This window comes from Cetorhinus maximus, unplaced genomic scaffold (genome assembly GCF_964194155.1).
Source record: "Cetorhinus maximus unplaced genomic scaffold, sCetMax3.hap1.1 HAP1_SCAFFOLD_600, whole genome shotgun sequence".
Taxonomy (NCBI): Eukaryota; Metazoa; Chordata; class Chondrichthyes; order Lamniformes; family Cetorhinidae; genus Cetorhinus; species Cetorhinus maximus.
In genome coordinates, this window is record NW_027596542.1 from 64,643 (window position 1) to 71,437 (window position 6,795).

Consider the following 6,795-nt stretch of genomic DNA (forward strand, 5'->3'; position numbering starts at 1 on the left):
CAGACAGTGCTTTCTAGATCCGAACCACTAGAATGACCCTGTCTCCCCCACACTCTCAGACAGTGCGTTCCAGATCCTAACCACTCGATTGACCCTGTCTCACAAACACTCTCAGACAGTGCGTTCCAGATCCTAACCACTCGATTGACCATGTCTCACCCACACTCTCAGACAATGCGTTCCAGATCCTAACCACTCGATTGACCCTGTCTCCCCAACATTCTCAGACAGTGTGTTCCAGATCCTAAACACTCGATTGACCCTGTCTCCCCCACAATCTCAGACAGTGCGTTCCAGATCCTAACCACTCGATTGACCCTGTCTCCCCCACACTCTCAGACAGTGCATTCCAGATCCTAACCACTCGATTGACCCTGTCTCCCCCACACTCTCAGACATTCCGTTCCAGATCCTAACCACTCGATTAACCCGGTCTCCACCCACATTCTCAGATTGCGAGTCCCGGATCCAAACCACTAGATTGACCCTGTCTCCCCCACACTCTCAGACAGTGCGTTCCAGATCCTAAACACTCGATTGACCCTGTCTCCCCCGCACTCTCAGACAGTGCTTTCTAGATCCGAACCACTAAAATGACCCTGTCTCCCCCACACTCTCAGACAGTGCGTTCCAGATCCTAACCACTCGATTGACCCTGTCTCACCCACACTCTCAGACAGTGCGTTCCAGATCCTAACCACTCGATTGACCATGTCTCCCCCACTCTCTCAGACAATGCGTTCCAGATCCTAACCACTCGATTGACCCTGTCTCCCCCACACTCTCAGACAGTGTGTTCCAGATCCTAACCACTCGATTGACCCTGTCTCACCCACACTCTCAGACAGTGCGTTCCAGATCCTAACCACTCGATTGACCCTGTCTCCCCCACACTCTCAGACAGTGCATTCCAGATCCTAACCACTCGATTGACTCTTTGCCACCACAATCAGACAGTGCGTTCCAGATCCTAACCACTCGATTGACCCTGTCACCCCCACAGTCTCAGTGCTTTCCAGAACCTAACCACTCGATTGACACTGTCTCCCCCACACTCGCAGACAGTGTGTTCCAGATCCTAACTACTTGATTGACCCTGTCTCCCTCACACTCTCAGACAGTGCGTTCCAGATCCTAACCACTCGATTGACCCTGTCTCCCCCACACTCTCAGTGCGTTCCAGATCCTAACCACTCGATTGACCCTGTCTCCCCCACACTCTCAGACAGCGTGTTCCAGATCCTAACCACACGATTGACCCTCCCCAACACTCTCAGACAGTGCGTTCCAGATCCTAAGTACTCGATTGACCCTGTCTCCACCACACTCTCAAACAGTGCGTTCCAGATCCTAACTACTCGATTGACCCTGTCTCCCCCATACTCTCAGACAGTGCGTTCCAGATCCTAACTACTCGATTGACCCTGTCTCCCCCACCCTCTCAGACAGTGCGTTCCAGATCCTAACCACTCGTTTGACCATGTCTCCACCACATTCTCAGATAGCGTGTTCCAGATCCTAAACACACGATTGACCCTGTCTCCAGCACACTCTCAGACAGTGCGTTGCAGATCCTAACCACTCGATTGACCCTGTCTCCAGCACACTCTCAGATTGCGTGTCCCAGATCCAAACCACTCGATTGACCCTGTCTCCCCCAGACTCACAGACAGTGCGTTCCAGATCCTAAACACTCGATTGACCCTGTCTCCAGCACACTCTCAGACAGTCCGTTCCAGATCCTAACCACTCGATTGACCCTGTCTCCAGCACACTCTCAGATTGCGTGTCCCAGATCCAAACCACTCGATTGACCCTGTCTCCCCCAGACTCTCAGACAGTGCGTTCCAGATCCTAAACACTCGATTGACCCTGTCTCCCCCACACTCCCAAACAGTGCGTTCCAGATCCGAACCACTTGATTGACCCTGTCTACCCCACACTCTCAGACAGTGCATTCAAGATCCCAACCACTCGATTGATCCTGTCTCCACCACACTCTCAGACAGGGTGTTCCAGATCCTAACCACTCGATTGACCCTGTCTCCACCACACTCTCAGAAAGCGAGTTCCAGATCCTAACCACACGATTGACCCTGTCTCCCCCACACTCTCTGACAGTGAGTTCCAGATCCTAACCACACGATTGACCCTGTCTCCCCCACACTCTCAGACAGTGAGTTCCAGATCCTAACCACTCGATTGACCCTGTCTCCCCCACACTCTCAGACAGTGCGTTCCAGATCCTAACCACTCGATTGACCCTGTCTCCCCCACACTCTCAGTGCGTTCCAGATCGTAACCACTCAATTGACCCTGTCTCCCCCACACTCTCAGACAGTGTGTTCCAGATCCTAACCACTTGATTGACCCTGTCTCCCCCACACTCTCAGACAGGGTGTTTCAGATCCTAACCACACGATTGACCCTGTCTCCACCACACTCTCAAACAGTGCGTTCCAGATCCTAACTATTCGATTGACCCTGTCTCCACCACACTCTCAAACAGTGCGTTCCAGATCCTAACTACCCGATTGACCCTGTCTCACCCACACTCTCAGACAGTGCGTTCCAGATCCTAACCACTTGATTGACCCTGTCTCCCCAACACTCTCAGACAGTGCGTTCCAGATCCTAACCACTCGATTGACCCTGTCTCCCCCACACTCTCAGACAGTGCGTTCCAGATCCTAACCACTTGATTGACCCTGTCTCCCCCACACTCTCAGACAGTGCGTTCCAGATCCTAACCACTCGATTGACCCTGTCTCCCCCACACTCTCAGACAGTGCGTTCCAGATCCTAACCACTCGATTGACCCTGTCTCACCCACACTCTCAGACAGTGCGTTCCAGATCCTAACCACTCGATTGACCCTGTCTCCCCCACACTCTCAGACAGTGCGTTCCAGACCCTAACCACTCGTTTGACCATGTCTCCACCACATTCTCAGATAGCGTGTTCCAGATCCTAACCACACGATTGACCCTGTCTCCAGCACACTCTCAGACAGTCTGTTCAAGATCCTAACCACTCGATTGACCCTTTCTCCAGCACACTCTCAGACAGTGCGTTCTAGATCCTAACCACTCAATTGACCCTATCTCCTGCACACTCTCAGACAGTGCGTTCCAGATCCTAACCACACGATTGACCCTGTCTCCCCCACACTCTCAGAAAGTGCGTTCGAGATCCAAACCACTCGATTGACCTTGTCTCGCCCACACTCTAAAACAGTGCGTTCCAGATCCAAACCACTCGATTGACCCTGTCTCCCCCACACTCTCAGACAGTGCGGTCCAGATCCTAACCACTCGATTGACCCTGTCTCCCCCACACTCTCAGACAGTGCGTTCCTGATCCTACCCATTCGATTGACCCTGTCTCATCCACAGTCTCAGACAGTGCGTTCCAGATCCTAACCACTCGATTGACTCTGTCTCCACCACACTCTCAGACAGTGCGTTCCAGATCCTAACCATTCAATTGACCCTGTCTCCACCACACTCTCAGACAGGGTGTTTCAGATCCTAACCACTCGATTGACCCTGTCTCCCCCATCCTCTCAAACTGTGTGTTCCAGATCCAAACTACTCGATTGACCCTGTCTCCACCACACTCTCAAACAGTGCGTTTCAGATCCTAACTACTCGAGTGACGCTGTCTCCCCCACACTCTCAGACAGTGCGTTCCAGATCCTACCAACTCGATTGACCATGTCTCCCCACACTCTATTACAGTGCGTTCCAGATCCTAACCACTCGATTGACCCTGTCACCCCCACAGTCTCAGTGCATTCCAGATCCTATCCACTCGATCGACCCTGTCTCCCCCACACTCTCAGACAGTGCGTTCCAGATCCTAACCACTCGATTGACCCTGTCTCCCCCACACTCTCAGACAGTGCGTTCCAGATCCTAAACACTCGATTGACCCTGTCTCCACCACACTCTCAGACAGTGCGTTCCTGATCCTAACTACTCGATTGACCCTGTCTCCAGCACACTCTCAGACAGTGCGTTCCAGATCCTAACCACTTGATTGCCTCTGTCTCCACCACACTCTCAGACAGTGCGTTCCAGATCCTAACCATTGGATTGACCTTGTCTCCCCCACACTCTCAGACAGTGCATTCCAGGTCCTAACCACTCGATTAACCCTGTCTCCACCACATTCTCAGATTGCGTGTCCCTGATCCAAACCACTCGCTTGACCCTGTCTCCCCCATACTACAGACAGTGCGTTCCAGATCCTAAACACTCGATTGACCCTGTCTCCCCCGCACTCTCAGACAGTGCTTTCTAGATCCGAACCACTAGATTTACCCTGTCTCACCCACACTCTCAGACAGTGCGTTCCAGATCCTAACCACTCGATTGACCATGTCTCCCCCACACTCTCAGACAATGCGTTCCAGATCCTAACCACTCGATTGACCATGTCTCCCCCACACTCTCAGAAAGTGCGTTCCAGATCCTAACCACTCGATTGACCCTGTATCCCCCACACTCTCAGACAGTGCATTCCAGATCCTAACCGCTCGATTCACCCTGTCTCCCCCACACTCTCAGACAGTGCGTTCCAGATCCTAACCACTCGATTAACCCGGTCTCCACCCACATTCTCAGATTGCGAGTCCTGGATCCAAACCACTAGATTGACCCTGTCTCCCCCACACTCTCAGACAGGGTGTTCCAGATACTAACCACTCGATTGGCCCTGTCTCCCCCACACTCTCAAACAGTGCATTCCAGATCCTAACCACTCGATTGACCCTGTCTCCCCCACACTCTCCGAAAGTGCATTCCAGATCCTAACCACTCGATTGACTCTTTGCCACCACAATCAGACAGTGCGTTCCAGATCCTAACCACTCGATTGACCCTGTCACCCCCACAGTCTCAGTGCTTTCCAGAACCTAACCACTCGATTGACACTGTCTCCCCCACACTCGCAGACAGTGTGTTCTAGATCCTAACTACTCGATTGACCCTGTCTCCCTCACACTCTCAGACAGTGCGTTCCAGATCCTAACCACTCGATTGACCCTGTCTCCCCCACACTCTCAGTGCGTTCCAGATCCTAACCACTCGATTGACCCTGTCTCCCCCACACTCTCAGACAGCGTGTTCCAGATCCTAACCACACGATTGACCCTCCCCAACACTCTCAGACAGTGCGTTCCAGATCCTAAGTACTCGATTGACCCTGTCTCCACCACACTCTCAAACAGTGCGTTCCAGATCCTAACTACTCGATTGACCCTGTCTCCCCCATACTCTCAGACAGTGCGTTCCAGATCCTAAATACTCGATTGACCCTGTCTCACCCACACTCTCAGACAGTGCGTTCCAGATCCTAACCACTTGATAGACCCTGTCTCCCCAACACTCTCAGACAGTGCGTTCCAGATCCTAACCACTCGATTGACCCTGTCTCCCCCACACTCTCAGACAGTGCGTTCCAGATCCTAACCACTTGATTGACCCTGTCTCCCCCACACTCTCAGACAGTGCGTTCCAGATCCTAACCACTCGATTGCCCCTGTCTCCCCCACACTCTCAGACAGTGCGTTCCAGATCCTAACCACTCGATTGACCCTGTCTCACCCACACTCTCAGACAGTGCGTTCCAGATCCTAACCACTCGATTGACCCTGTCTCCCCCACACTCTCAGACAGTGCGTTCCAGACCCTAACCACTCGTTTGACCATGTCTCCACCACATTCTCAGATAGCGTGTTCCAGATCCTAACCACACGATTGACCCTGTCTCCAGCACACTCTCAGACAGTCTGTTCAAGATCCTAACCACTCGATTGACCCTTTCTCCAGCACACTCTCAGACAGTGCGTTCTAGATCCTAACCACTCAATTGACCCTGTCTCCAGCACACTCTCAGACAGTGCGTTCCAGATCCTAACCACACGATTGACCCTGTCTCCCCCACACTCTCAGAAAGTGCGTTCGAGATCCAAACCACTCGATTGACCTTGTCTCGCCCACACTCTAAAACAGTGCGTTCCAGATCCAAACCACTCGATTGACCCTGTCTCCCCCACACTCTCAGACAGTGCGGTCCAGATCCTAACCACTCGATTGACCCTGTCTCCCCCACACTCTCAGACAGTGCGTTCCTGATCCTACCCATTCGATTGACCCTGTCTCATCCACAGTCTCAGACAGTGCGTTCCAGATCCTAACCACTCGATTGACTCTGTCTCCACCACACTCTCAGACAGTGCGTTCCAGATCCTAACCATTCAATTGACCCTGTCTCCCCCACACTCTCAGACAGGGTGTTTCAGATCCTAACCACTCGATTGACCCTGTCTCCCCCATCCTCTCAAACTGTGTGTTCCAGATCCAAACTACTCGATTGACCCTGTCTCCACCACACTCTCAAACAGTGCGTTTCAGATCCTAACTACTCGAGTGACGCTGTCTCCCCCACACTCTATTACAGTGCGTTCCAGATCCTAACCACTCGATTGACCCTGTCACCCCCACAGTCTCAGTGCATTCCAGAACCTAACCACTCGATCGACCCTGTCTCCCCCACACTCTCAGACAGTGCGTTCCAGATCCTAACCACTCGATTGACCCTGTCTCCCCCACACTCTCAGACAGTGCGTTCCAGATCCTAAACACTCGATTGACCCTGTCTCCACCACACTCTCAGACAGTGCGTTCCTGATCCTAACTACTCGATTGACCCTGTCTCCAGCACACTCTCAGACAGTGCGTTCCAGATCCTAACCACTTGATTGCCTCTGTCTCCACCACACTCTCAGAC